A 15,223-nucleotide genomic window follows, 5' to 3' on the forward strand; every position below is an offset into this window, starting at 1 on the left:
GTGCTTGCTTCAGCAGCACATATACTAAAATTGGAATGATACAGGGAAGATTAGCATGGCTCCTACACAAGGATGACACACAAATTCATGACGCGTTCCATATTTTTGGATGGGATGAGCACTGGGTGTTATACTATATGTTGGCAAATTGAATTTAAATTTAAAAAAAAATTTTAAAGGATAAAGGGGCACACAATTCATTATTATTTTTTTAATTTATTTATGATAGGCACACAGTGAGAGAGAGAGGCAGAGACATAGGCAGAGGGAGAAGCAGGCTCCATGCACCGGGAGCCTGACATGGGATTCGATCCCGGGGCTCCAGGATCGCGCCCTGGGCCAACGCTGCGCCACCCAGGGATCCCGGGGCACACAATTCAAAGAGCTAGCAGAAGATAATCTGGTAGATAGGATATGCTGAAGCCAGGACTGGGTCACCAGGAGAACAGAAATGGCTGTAGTGGGTACTTCTCAGGGCTGGGGGTTACCTAGATGCTACAGCCACGATGCCACACATACAGACACTAGTATCTATGGAACCTCCCTAGTCACAGAATCAAACTAGGAAACAAACTTTACAGTAAGTGCATGGGTCTAGGCCAGAAGAAGAAAATCTGATGCCTCATAATCCTACAGCAGCAGGAATGGTAAAAAAGTTTAATGGGTTACTAAGGAAACACCTAAACATAGGCCCGGGTGAAATAAATAGAAAATGGAACAGTGTTCTGGCAAAATAACAGGTCTAAATTACATAATAACCAACTATCTTGACACCCTAGAGCTATTCAAACAGCCAATATATTCCTACAGGGGCACTTGGTTGGCTCAGTCAGTAGAGCATGTGGCTCTTGATCTCAGGGTTGTGAGTTTGAGTCCCACACTGGGTGTAGAGATTACTTAAAAAAAAAAAAAAAAAGAGGTACCTGGGTAGCTCAGTAGGTTAAGCATCTGACCTTTGATCTCAGCTCAGGTCATGATCTCAGGGTTGTGAGTTCAAGTTCTGAACTGGGCTCTGCACTAGGCGTGGAGCTTACTTAAAAACAAAACAAAACATTTTTTTTTAATCTAAAAAAAGATGCAATGGATGGAGCTATGTCTCTGTCTTCCTGCTTGGCAAGACTCTGTGCCATGGACATTTTATGGGAGTCTTGATATGACTCTGGTGATAGGATACACTGCAACATTATCAAAAACTTAAGGAATATGCTTATTTGTTATGATTCTGGTACTAATTCAGGTCTGTTGTAAAGCATATGCATAACAGGGTGTGAACTGTAGAGCAAGTATGTTTGTAAATTATATCTCAGTTCTGGACACAGCTTCTTATTTTTTAAAATAAAGTCTCCTCTCAACATGGGGCTTGAATTCATGACCTCAAGACCACCAGTTGCATGCTCCACCAGCTGAGCCAGATAGGCACCCTTGTCACAGCTTCTTATTGATATCAGCTATTAAATGCTGCTTGCAACCCACTGAAGGCCAGCTCACATCCTAACAGTGTCAAAATACTAGCGTAAAACCTATAGTCCAATGGTGAGGTGGCAAGTGCCAGTATGTACCGTAATCATATTAAGGATCCACACATTAGGGCTTGCTAACTTGCTAATAACCAATTAGAGCAAGAGTGTGAACAGCAACACACCAAATACATGATTATAAATAGTCTAATGGGTTGGACAGTGTCCTCCCAAAATTCATGCCCCTCCCATCCCAAATCTCAGAATGTGACTTTATTTAGAAATAAGATCTTTCCAGGGGTTCCTGGCCTGATTGACTCAGTAGGTTAAGTGTCTGCCTTCGGCTCAGGTTGTGATATCAGGGTTCTGGGATGGAGCCCTGAATCAGGCTCCCTGTTGGGGGTGGAAGGGAGAGTCTGCTTCTGCCTCTACCCTGCCCTTCCCCTTGCTCTCGTTCTCTCTCTCAAATGAATATATAAAATCTTTTAAAAAAAGGAATATGATCCTTCCAGATATAATACTGGATTAGGGTGGGCCCTAACCCCAAGGACCAGTGTCATATAAGAGGAGAAGCCATATAGAGACATATACAGAGGAAAGATGGAGAGCCAAGGAATGTCGGGGGACACCAGATGATGTAAAAGGCCAGGTAGAAGCCTTCCTCAGAAACTTCTGGGGGCTCATGCTATGCAGGTAGCCTCATTTTGGACTTTCAGACTCCAGAACTGTGAATGATTAAGTTTATTGTTTTAAGACACTCAGTTTGTAGTAATTTAATATGGCATCCCTGAGGGAAGATTATGCACAGAAAGGGAGGTCTCCATTTTAAGATTCCTGATCCTGGTGCCACTTGCTCCCACAGCAAGAGTGCACACTGGGGGCACCTGGGTGGCTCAGTCGGTTAAGCATCTGACTCTTGGTTTGGGCTCAGGTCATGATCTCATGGTCATGGGATCAAGCCCCACGTTGGGCTCTGTGCTCAGTCTAGAGTCTGCCTGAGATTCTCTCTTCTCCCTCAGCCCCCACCCCCACTCTTGCACATGCTCTTTCAAATAAATAAATCTTGGGGATCCCTGGATGGCTCAGCAGTTAAGCGCCTGCCTTCGGCCCAGGGCAGGATTCTGGAGTCCCGGGATGGAGTCCCACGTCAGGCTCCCTGCATGGAGCCTGATTCTCCTCTGCCTGTATCTCTGCCTCTGTGTGTGTGTGTGTCTCTCTCTCATGAATAAATAACTAAAATCTAAAAAAATAAATATATATAAATAAATCTTTTAAAAAGGGTGCAAAAAAAAAGGGTGCACACTATCCTTCACTCTCCTGAAATTTGAGGGTCAATCTCTAGTCAATGGATCATTGCCAGATCCAATCAGCAGACAGTCTAGATAGTGGATGGGGAGAGAGAGAAGGAACATTCTTACTGAGAAGGTGACCGTCACACTCACCACCTGGGGTGGTCTTTCACCCTAGCCCCGGCCCAAATGCTGGGCAACTCCCATCAGGTGTCAGCCTGTAGCTAGGAGGTGAATGAATTCACCTGAGGCAGAACAAAGGAGCTAGCTAAATACCCCTACAAGGGAGCAGAGAAGAGACCCTACACCTGAGACAGTGGGTGGGGGCTGTTTTTAAAGAGGAAAGGTGAGGAGGTGTGGTGCCGACAGGATGTTGCCTCTTTTGGTAAGTGCCTGGTTGTTGGTAGCCCATCTATCAGTCATTTAGGGCCCATGGATGTTTTGAGGTGGGTCCTCTGATGGGTCTTTCTGTATTCAGGCAAGGGGTCACTGTGGGCCCTTCCTACATCCCATCGTTCAATCCTGTTGACAAAAAGTGGCCTCTACACCCAGAAAGAATATGTGTGGCTGGGGGCTGGTGTACTGATAGGTTTATTCCAAGTGGATAAGATACCATTATATTAGGTAATCCTTTGTTATACTGAATTATTCTATAGTAAGGATACGTTTCAAAAGGTTGTCTCTGGGGATGCCTGGTGGCCCAGTTGGTAAAGTGACCACCCCTTGGTTTCAGATCAGGTCACGATCTCAGGGTTGTGAGATCGAGCCCTCTTAGGGCTCCCTCCTCAGCAGGGAGTGTGCCCCTTGTGTGTGTGCTCACTCTCTGTCTCAAATACATTTCAAAAAAAAAAAATCACATTCCTTAAAAAATAAAAAGGTTCCCTCTAGCAGCTCCTACATGATTACATTAAAGCCAATGGGGTTCATATTAACATGGTTCACTGAAGATCTCGTCTCCTCCCTCCACTATGCTTGCCAGTGAATAACTCCTGAGTATATGAGTTCACACTATAGATGTCAGAGGGGACTCAACCCTAGAATGTGATCATACACATGCTGATGCATAGTGCTGGCAAGGAGAAGTGTCAGTATACTGTCTTCATCGTTCACATGAATGTACTTCATGGGCAGGGCAGCCCTGACTCCACTCATCCTCCTCTTCCTCAGTGGTGAGACATTCCAACCCTCCACTTCCCCTTTTTGGCTGGGTGATTTCCCCTTTCTTCCTAGTCTTGGAAAAATGATTTAAAAATCTGCCTGTGCTTTATAGATACTTTGTGAGTCTGCCTAGATTACAAGCCTCTCTCATCTCAGAAAAAGAATCTACTTTTGACAACACATCTGGAGCTAAAATAGTAACCCTTATTCAAACTGATGCACAATCATTATGTAGCAAGTATTTCTTAAGCATCTACTAGGTGCTAAGGCCCTGTTCTGGATGTCAGGAACATAACAATGAAAAAGGCAGTAGGATTCCTACTCTTGCAGAACTGACAATTGAAGGAAGACCTCAATGAGCAAGTAAACAAGATCAAAATGAAGACAATCACTTTTTTTTAAAGATTATTTGGGTAATCTCTATACCCAACGTGGAGCTCCAACTCACCACTCTGAGATCAAGAGATGCAAGCTCTGTACCGACCCAGGCAGGTGTCCTGAACACAATTACTTTATTTAGGCACGAGGTCTGGGGGGGGGGGGGGGGGGTTGTAGTGGGAGAGGGAGAGAATTCCAAGCAGACTCCCCATTGAGCACAGAGTCCAACATGGGGCTTGATATCACAACCCTGAGATCATGACCTGAGCTGAAACCAAGAGTCAGACACTTTACAGGCTGAGCCACCCAGGTGCCGCCACAACACAATCACTTTATTTATATATTTTTAAACGATTTTTATTTATTTATTCATGAGAGACACAGAGAGGCAGAAACATAGGCAGAGGGAGAAGCAGGCTCTATGCAGGGAGCCCAACATGGGACTCGATCCTGGGACTCTGGGATCACGCCCTGAGCCAAAGGCAGACGCTCAACCACTGAGCCACCCAGGCATCCCTATTTTAGGAGTGCCTGGATCTTCAAGTGCCCTTTATTTTTATTTTATTTTTTATTTTTTTAAAAGATTTTATTTATTTATTTACGAGAGACAGAGAGAGAGTGAATCAGAGGCACAGGGAGAAGCAGGCTCCATGCAAGGAGCCTGATGTGGGACTCGATTCCGGGACTCTAGGATCATGCCCTGGGCCGAAGGCAGGCACTAAACAACTGAGCCACCCAGGGATCCCCCAAGTTTTAGTTTCCTTTTATTTTAAGCAAGGTGCAGGGGTGCAAGAGCACCTGGCTCCAGGGGACCCAGACAGATCAAGTTCAGCCACTCTCCACTGACAAAATCCAAAGGCAAAGATACAAGTGGTGGTGAAACGAGAAAGGATTTCCGAGAAAGGATTTCCGTGTGGCCGACACCGGGAAGACAGCAGGCTGGTGTCTCAAACACTGTCTCTAAAGTGTTGAAGCTTAAGCAGAAGAAGATGGCGCTCACCAGCTTTTTACCTGCACCAACTTGGCTATCTCAGGACCAGCTTAAGGCTGAAGAAAAAGCAAGATCCCAGAGATCAAGACAGACTTCACTGGTCTTGTCCTGAATATAACTTCCCCAATATGGATATAGGAAAGGCTGGATACCTCAATTAGCATCCAAAATGGAGATGCTTTTCCAGAGATCCATGAGGCCCAGTATCCACTGGATATGCGATGAAAGAAAAAAAATGTCAAATGCACTAGCCATTCAGGAGGATGCTGAAGGAAAAATTAAATATGATGCAATTGCTCAGCAAGGACAGTCAAAAGACAAGGTCATTTATAGCAAGTGTACTGACCTGGTTCCCAAGGAAGTCATGAATGCAGATGATCCAGATCTGCAAAGACCTGATGAAGAAGTCATTAAAGAGATAACAGAAAAGACAAGAGTAGCCTTAGAAAAATCTGTATCACAGAAGGTTGCTGCAGCCATGCCAGTTTGAGCTGCTGATATACTGGCTCCTGCTCAGTATATTTGATACACACCATCTCAGCAAGGAGGGGCTTTCAACTCTGGAGCTAAACAGAGAGTTACTCGGATGGTGGAAATGCAGAAAGATCCAATGGAGCCTCCAAGGTTCAAGATGAATAAGAAAATTCCCCGAGGACCACCTTCTCCTCCTGCACCTGCCATGCATTCTCCTAGCCGAAAGATGACTGTGAAGGAGCAACAAGAGTGGAAGATTCCTCCTTGTATTTCAAATTGGAAAAATGTAAAGGGGTATACAATTCCATTAGACAAATGTCTGGCTGCTGATGGAAGAGGCCTGCAGACAGTTCACATCAATGAGAACTTTGCTAAGCTGGCCGAAGCCCTCTATATTGCTGATCGGAAGGCTCGTGAAGCTGTAGAAATGCGTGCTCAAGTAGAGAGAAAGACAGCACAAAAAGAAAAGGAGAAACATGAAGGGAAACTTAGAGAAATGGTCCAGAAAGCTAGAGAGAGAAGAGCTGGGATTAAAACCTTTGTGGAGGGATCCCTGGGTGGCGCAGCGTTTTGGCGCCTGCCTTTGGCCCAGGGCGTGATCCTGGAGACCTGGGATCGAATCCCACGTCGGGCTCCCGGCGCATGGAGCCTGCTTCTCCCTCTGCCTGTGTCTCTGCCTCTCTCTCTCTCTCTCTCTCTGTGACTATCATAAATAAATAAAAATTAAAAAAAAAAAACCCATGTGGAAAGACTATCCATTGGAAGAAAGAGTCTCTTCAATAAATGGTGCTGGGAAAATTGGACATCCACATGCAGAAGAATGAAACTGGACCACTCTCTTTCACCATACACAAAGATAAACTCAAAATGGACGAGAGATCTAAATGTGAGACAAGATTCCATCAAAATCCTAGAGGAGAACACAGGCAACACCCTTTTTGAACTTGGCCACAGTAATTTCTTGCAAGATACATCCACAAAGGCAAAAGAAACAAAAGCAAAAATGAACTATTGGAACTTCATCAAGATAAGAAGCTTTTGCACAGCAAAGGATACAGTCAACAAAACTAAAAGAGAACCTACAGAATGGGAGAAGATATTTGCAAATGACATATCAGATAAAGGGCTAGTTTCCAAAATCTATAAAGAACTTATTACACTCAACAGCAAAGAAACAAACAATCCAATCATGAAATGGGCAAAAGACATGAAGAGAAATCTCACAGAGGAAGACATGGACATGGCCAACATGCACATGAGAAAATGCTCTGCATCACTTGCCATCAGGGAAATACAAATCAAAACCACAATGAGATACCACCTCACACCAGTGAGAATGGGGAAAATTAACAAGGCAGGAAACAACAAATGTTGGAGAGGATGCGGAGAAAGGGGAACCCTCTTACACTGTTGGTGGGAATGTGACCTGGTGCAGCCACTCTGGAAAACTGTGTGGAGGTTCCTCAAAGAGTTAAAAATAGACCCACCCTACGACCCAGCAGTTGCACTGTTGGGGATTTACCCCAAAGACTCAGATGCAATGAAACGCCAGGACACCTGCACCCTGATGTTTCTAGCAGCAATGTCCACAATAGCCAAACTGTGGAAGGAGCCTCGGTGTCCATCGAAAGATGAATGGATAAAGATGTGGTTTATGTATACAATGGAATATTACTCAGCCATTAGAAACGACAAATACCCACCATTTGCTTCGACGTGGATGGAACTGGAGGGTATTATGCTGAGTGAAGTAAGTCAATTGGAGAAGGACAGTGTATGTTCTCATTCATTTGGGGAATATAAATAATAGTGAAAGGGAATATAAGGGAAGGGAGAAGAAATGTGTGGGAAATATCAGGAAGGGAGACAGAACATAAAGACTCCTAACTCTGGGATCCCTGGGTGGCGCAGCGGTTTGGCGCCTGCCTTTGGCCCAGGGCGCGATCCTGGAGACCCGGGATCGAATCCCACATCAGGCTCCCGGTGCATGGAGCCTGCTTCTCCCTCCGCCTGTGTCTCTGCCTCTCTCTCTCTCTCTGTGACTATCATAAATAAATAAAAAATTAAAAAAAAAAAAAGACTCCTAACTCTGGGAAACGAACTAGGGGTGGTGGAAGGGGAGGAGGGCGGGCGGTGGGGGGTAATGGGTGACGGGCACTGAGGGGGACACTTGACGGGATGAGCACTGGGTGTTTTTCTGTATGTTGGTAAATTGAACACCAATAAAAATTAATTTATTTAAAAAAAATAAAATAAAATAAATAAAACCTATGTGGAAAAAGAGGATGGGGAGGCACGTGAGAAGGAAGAAATCCGGCATGACAGGTGAAAAGAGAGACAGCACGACCAGAATCTTTCCAGGGCAATTCCTGATAAGAGGTCAAAACTACAGATAAATGAAAATTGAGATATCAGTGAAGTCATCGCTTGTGGTGTGTCCAATCCGCGGATGTCCAATGAAGTTCAGTATGACCAAGGCTCTTCAACCAGTCCAAGGGTATGGACAGTGGTTTTGCAGGTGGAGAAGATGAAATTTACGACATTTATGATCAAGCCTGGAGAGGTGGTAAAGATATGGCCCAGAATATTTACAGGCCCAGTAAAAATCTGGACAAGGACATGTATGGTGATGACCTAGAAGCCAGAATAAAGACCAACAGATTTGTTCCAATAAGGAGTTATCTAGTTCAGACCATAGGCAAAGAGGCCGAGAAGGACCAGTTCAGTTTGAGGAAGATCCTTTTGGTTTGGACAAGTTGTTGGAAGAGGCCAAACAGCACAGTGGCTGTAAAAGACCCTCAGATAGCAGCTGCCCCAAGGAACATGAGCATGAAGGCAAGAAGAGGAGGAAGGAGTAGACACACCTCTCTTCAAAGTGAATGAACTTTTATCCATAACCCTAATGATGCAAGTCAGATGGGGAAATCCTTTGTAAATGGCCAGGATAAAAACCAAATCTGGGTGTCAGAACCCAGCACTACCTTTTATTATGGGAGTAAGGGGGAGGATGAAAAATTCTTTGAACTATTTAGTTTTTTTTATTTTTATTTTTTTTAATTAATTAATTTATTTATGATAGTCACAGAGAGAGAGAGAGGCGGAGACACAGGAGGAGGGAGAAGCAGGTTCCATGCACTGGGAGCCCGACGTGGGATTCAATCCCAGGTCTCCAGGATCGCGCCCTGGGCCAAAGGCAGGCGCCAAACCGCTGCGCCACCCAGGGATCCCTATTTAGTTTTTTTTAAAGAGTGGGTTGTGTTTGTGCTTCTACCTTTTGGCACTTATAGAACATACAGCCCCACATATGAAATTAAGACCACTTCCTTTTGTGTGACATTGGTACTTTGGGGTTAATATTTTGTGTAAGAATGATTGCTGATGAATAAAGTTGCCCCAGCACAGTGAGTAGAAGGATGTTCACGTACTGGAACTATCCTGCCAAATGACGTTTGCCCCTATTACACTCTGTTTTAATTTGGAGTGGGGAAAGTAAGCTCTTGCTCGGTGCAACTATTTGTTTCAAATAAAAACATTTAGACAAAAAAAAAAAGTGCTGAAGCTACTTCTAGGTTTATATAAAGAAAGTGTGAGACAAAGGTCATGTATACACACAGGGAGGCAGTGAAGGTCAGAGCAACGTGTTGGGGTCAATCACTCTGGGTCTCGCTGGCTCAGGGCAGTCCTTTTTTGCTTGAGGCAGTAGTTTTGGCTCTCAACAGGGGATGCTTTGCCTGCGAGGTCTTTTGCCTGATTTAAGAGATAAACTGGAAAGAATTTAATTAATTAGAAAATACAGACTGAGGTCAAAATGGAAGTAGTCGAAGTCCTCTTTCATTACTACTGTAATTACCAACTTAGCAATTTATAATTCTGGAGGTCAGATGTGTAGAGAGGGTTTCTTTGAACTAAAATCAAGGTATTGTTGGCAGGGCTGCAATCCTTGTGGGCACTCCAGGAGAGAATCCATTTCTTTTTCTTTCCCGGCTTCTAAAGAGTGCCTGCATTCCTTGGCTTGTGACTCCTTCCACCTTCAAAGTCAGCTGAGTAACATCTTCTCTGGCTCTGATCATTCTGCTTCCCTCTTATAAAGACCCTTGTGAGGGGATCCCTGGGTGGCCAGTGGTTTAGCGCCTGCCTTTGGCCCAGGGCGTGATCCTGGAGACCCAGGATCGAATCCCACATTGAGCACCTTGCTGGAGCCTGCTTCTCCCTCTGCCTGTGTCTCTCATATTCTCTATCATGAATAAATACAATCTTAAAAAAAAAAAAAAAGACCCTTGTGGTTACATTGGGTCTATTCAGGTAATCCAGGATAATTTCCATATTTTAAGATCTTTAACTAAATCTCATCTGCAAAGTCCCCTTTGCCACATAACATATTCACAAATTTTGGGCACATTTGTCTTACTCTGAGCTTCCATAACAAAAATACCACGTTAAAATAGAATAAAAATAAATAAAATACCATGGACAGTGTGCCTTATCAACAACATAATTTCTTATAGTTCTAGAGGCGGGGAAGTTCAAGTTCAAAGTACTTGGTCTGGTGAGAACTCAGTTTCTTGGTTCATAAAAAGCTGTCTTCTCAGTGTCCTCACATAAGTAGAAGGAGCAAGGGAGTTCTCTGGGGTCTCTTTTATGAGTGCTAATCCTCCTTCATGATCTAAGCACCCCCAAATATCATCACACTGGGCATTAGGATTTAAGATGTGAATTCTTGGGACGCCTGGATGGCTCACTGGTTGGGCATCTGCCTTTGGCTCAGGGTGTGATCCTGGGATCCGGGATCAAGTCCCACATCGGGCTCCTTGCGGGGAGCATGCTTCTCCCTCTGCCTGTGCCTCAGCCTCTCTCAGTCTCTCATGAATAAATAAATAAATCTTAAAAAAAAAAAAAAAGATGTGAATTCTTGGTAAATGAAAGCATTCAGAATATGTCAATAGCTTTGGGGGAGGGCATTATTCTGCCTACTATAGTCCTATAGGTCATGAAAAGTTTAGATTTTGTCTAATGTGTGAAAGGATGACAGAGTGACATAATCTGATTTTTTTCTTTTTTTTTTTTGTTGATTGATATAGAAGTGGGTCCAGGACAAAGGCTGGCAAAAATCCAGCTGTGCTTTATAAGAAATACTTGTTTAGTCTTCCTCCATTCCCAAAGTTTCTAAATCCTTGAAATTTCCTAGAGTGATAAAGTTGTCTTTTGTTATTTGTAACAAGCCCCTTCCAACCACACCTGACTGCCTGTTAATGAAGTGGCTTTTGGAAAGCCCCTGGGTAATAATCTAAGAATGGAGACTAATTGCCAAGAAAACCAATCATGTTTAGAGGGCTGGAATTTTCATCCTCAGGCCCATCCTCTCCCCACCCCTGGGGAGTGGAGATAGTGATCAATAATCAATGGCCAATGATTTAATCAACTCCCACTGCGTAATGAAATCTCCATAAAAACGTAAAAGGATGGGGTTCAGAGAACTTCTGGGCTGGTGAACAGTGGAGATGCTGGGAGTGTTTTGTGTCCAGGATGGGTATGAAAGCTCTGTGTCCCTTCTTACATACCTTGCTCTATACCTCTCTTCTATCTAGCTGTTCCTGTGTTACATCCTTTTCTTTTCTTTTTTTAAAGATTTATTCATGAGGGACACAGGCAGAGGAAAAAGAAGGCTCCATGCAGGGAGCCCCATATGGGACTCAATCCCAGGTCCCGGGATCACGCCCTGATCATGAAGGCAGATGCTCAACCGCTGAGCCTCTCAGGCGTCCCCGATACATTCTTTTCTAATAAACTGGTAGTTAGTATGCTCTCCTGAGTTGTGAGTTGCTCTAGCAAGTCAGTCAAACCTGGGGAGGGGGTGATGGGCACCTCTGACTCAAAGCCAGTTGGTCAGAAACACAGATGAGAACTTGGATTTGCCATTGGTGTCTGAGGGGTGTATGTGTATATACAGTCTTGAAGGTCTGAACCCTTAACCTGTGTGATCTCAAGGTAGTCACAGAATGGGGTTAAATTTGTAGGACATCTGGCTGGTGTCACAGAATTGCTGATGCGTGGAAAACCCATACATCTGGTGTGAGAAGTGAAGTAGTTATGTCATGTAGAGAAAACAGATAGGGAGAAGTTTTTATTTTATTTTTTAAAAGATTTATTTATTTATTTATGATAGAGAGAGAGAGAGGCAGAGACACAGACTCCATGCCGGGAGCCCGACGTGGGACTCGATCCTGGGACTCCAGGATCGCGCCCTGGGCCAAAGGCAGGCGCTAAAACCGCTGAGCCACCCAGGGATCCTGGGATAATTTTTATTAATTTAATTTAATTTAATTTAATTAATATTTTTTAAGATTCCATTTATTCACTCATCAGAGAGAGAGAGAGAGAGAGGCAGAGACACAAGCAGAGGGAAAAACAGGCTCCATGTTAGGAGCCCGACATGGGACTCGATCCCAGGTCTCCAGGATCACATCCTGGGCCGAAGGCGGCGCTAAACTGCTGAGCCACCAGGGCTGCCCAAGTTTTTATTTTAAAATAGCATTTAGAAAACCAACAGAGGAGGAGGCAGCAGCAAAGAAGACAGAAAAGGAATTGCAGCTGAGGAAAATGGAAAACCAGGAGAGGATAATGTCCAGAAACCAAGAGAAGGACATTTCAGGATGGTAGGAGCAGTGACTGCAGAGAGCTGAGGACTGAGAAAGAACCCCTGGATTAGGTAACATGGAAGCCATGCTAACCTTGATAAGGTAGAGGAGTGATAAGGTCAAAGGTCATAGGCCAGATCGGAGTTGGTTGAAGAGTGAATAGGAGTTAAATTGGGGTGCCTGGATGACTTAGTCTGGTAAGTGATGGACTCATGATCTTGGGTCCTGGGATGGAGCCCCACGTTGGGCTCCCCACTGCAGGGAGATTCTTTTGAGCTTCTCCCTCTCCCTCTCCCCCTCCCCTCACTGCCTGCTCTAACATAAATAAATAATTAAATCTTAAAAAAAAAGGTTAATATAGACCTAGGGTGTCTGCTACAGTAGCTACTCCATACATGTGGCTATCAAGCCCCTGAATGAGGCAAATTTAAACTAAGATGAGCTGCAAGTGTAAAATACACACCAGATTTCCAAAATAAAGTGTGAAAAAAGGGGGTATATTTCATTAGTACTTTAAATGTTGATTTCATGTGGAAATGTACACATTTCGGATATATTGCGTTAAGTATACTTTTTTTTTTAAAGATTGTATTTATTTATTCATGAGATACAGAGAGGCAGAGACACAGGCAGAGGGAGAAGCAGGCTCCATGCAGGGAGCCCAATGTGGGACCTATCCCGGGACTCCAGGATCACGCCCTTGGCCAAAGGCAGGTGCTAAACCTCTGAGCCACTCAGGGATCCCCAAGGGTTAAATATACTGTTAAAGTGAACTTCACCTCTTTTTACTTTTTATTTAAAGATTTATTTATTCTAGAGAGAGAAAAAATACACATACACACACAGGCATGTGAAGGCAGGGGGAGGGGCAGAGGGAGAGGATCCCAAGCAGACTGTGCTGAGCTCAGAGTCCAATGGGGGTCTGTCTCAAGTCCCCAAAATCATGACCGGAGCCAAAATCAAGAGTCAGATGCTCAACAAACTGAGCCATCCAGGCATCCCAGATTCTCCTTATGTCTAACAGTTGTTCCTTCTGGACCTTCCTTCTAGGGTCCTTCCCCTGTTCCCAAAAATGTATTAGGTGAAGGAGCAAGCCATGTGGCTGTGCACCAGAGTTCCAGGCAAAGCAAGCCGCCAATGCAAAGGTCTTGAGGCAGAATGGTGCTTGGGTAATCGTGCACAGGGAGGAAGGCAGGGTTGGTGGAGCAAAGTTGGGGTGAGGGAGAGTGGTGGGAAATGAGGTCTAGGGGTTAAGTTGCAGAGGAAAGGGCCCTTGTTTATTATTAAGGGAGACAGGAAGTTTAGAAGGTTCTTAAGCCAAGGAGTGTCCATCTGGCTTATGTGCAGACTACAGAGAGGCAAGGGTGAAACCTGGAGTCCAGTTAGGAAGCTTTCTAATCCAGGTGGGACCAGGGTGGTAATGGTAACTGCAGAGTGGTTGTATGTATTTTGATGGCACAATTGACAAGATTTGTGAAAGGACTGGATGGGGGTGTAAGAGAAAGACAGGTTAAGCCTGCCTCTAAAGTTTCTGGCAGGACAGAGTTGCTACCTGCTGAGATGGCCAAGTTTTAGAAGGGTATTTGGGGGCAAATGAAGTAGAATAAGGTAGGTTTTGGACATGTAAAGTGCAGAATACCTACTGCACATTGGAGATGCCAAGTAAGCAGGAGGGGATATACAAATCTGGCATTTTAGGAGGAAGGTCAAATCTAGAGAAATGAATTTGGCAGTCATGAGCACACAGCTGGTATTTAAAGCCACAGGAGGAGATCAGATCATCCAGGGAGTAAATGTATTAGAGGAGCGGTCCAAGGACAACCCTATGCCACTCAAATTTACAGATGAGAGAGGAGAATGAACCAACAGAGGACACTAAAAGAGTATGACCAGTGAACCACGGGAAAAGCAGGAGAAAGTGGTGTTCTGCGACTTAAGGAAAAGGTTCCAGGGCAGAGGGTGAAAAATGAGTCAAAAGTTTTGGATAGGTCAAGCAAAAATCAAGTGTGAGCCTACCAACAAGATTTCACAGTGTGACCTTCATATGAGTGGCTGTGCGGGTATTAGAGGCAACAGCCTGATTTGGAATGGGCTTACCGGGGATAGGAAGAAGGAACTGGAGAAAAGTATAGACAACCCTTTGTGGTTTTGCTATAAAGGGAGCAGAGAAATGGGACAGTAGCTGGAAGGGGATGTGGGAGTCAAGAGACTGTTAAACTTGGGAGAAATCATAGCATATTTGAATGCTGACGAGAATCATCCAGTAGAGATTGAAAAATTCAGTGTAGGACAATATATCCCACAAGACTCAAATTCCTGTCTGCTGTTATGGCATGTATGTCCCTGATGGATTAGAAATCGCCTAAAAAGCATGAAGTTGAATAAAAGTCAAAATAGCTGCACCAATGCTTCGGCAAAGCTCAATTTTAAAGTAACTTTATTCCCTCTTCCATAAACCTCCCCTACCACCCTAAAGACAGGATGAAGGAGGCTGGCAGCACGACACAATTCCTTTCAAAACCAGCTATAGCCTGTATTTCCCTATAAAACAACCTAGCCCCTTCCTCTGGGAGGACTTCCAATTTTTTTTTTTTTAAATTTATTTATTTGGGAGACTGAGAACACGAGCTGAGGGAGGCAAAGAGAGAGAAGGACAACACTCCCCGCCAGGCTTGGAGCCCGCTATGGGTCTCAATCCTAGGACCTGGGCACAATGACCTTGAAATCAGACACTCAACCTACTGAGCCACCCAGGCCCCCTCGAGGGCTAGTAGTTTTTGAAGGCCGTAGCCCGCTGTGGGGCCTCCTTTGCCTGGCAAAGCAATAAAACTATTGTTCCTC

At 44.4% G+C, this 15,223-nt stretch overlaps 1 non-coding gene and 1 pseudogene across 1 annotated transcript; both read left to right on the forward strand.

Annotated features, from left to right (window-relative positions):
- On the forward strand, positions 1-107 carry LOC121498280. Its single transcript, XR_005989677.1, has one exon. It is a non-coding gene; the product is annotated as a U6 spliceosomal RNA (small nuclear RNA).
- A 5,164-nt stretch (positions 108-5,271) lies between these two features.
- Positions 5,272-8,605, forward strand: LOC121497935 (annotated as a pseudogene).
- Positions 8,606-15,223: the final 6,618 nt, after the last annotated feature.

This window comes from Vulpes lagopus, chromosome 8 (genome assembly GCF_018345385.1).
Source record: "Vulpes lagopus strain Blue_001 chromosome 8, ASM1834538v1, whole genome shotgun sequence".
Lineage (NCBI taxonomy): Eukaryota > Metazoa > Chordata > Mammalia > Carnivora > Canidae > Vulpes > Vulpes lagopus.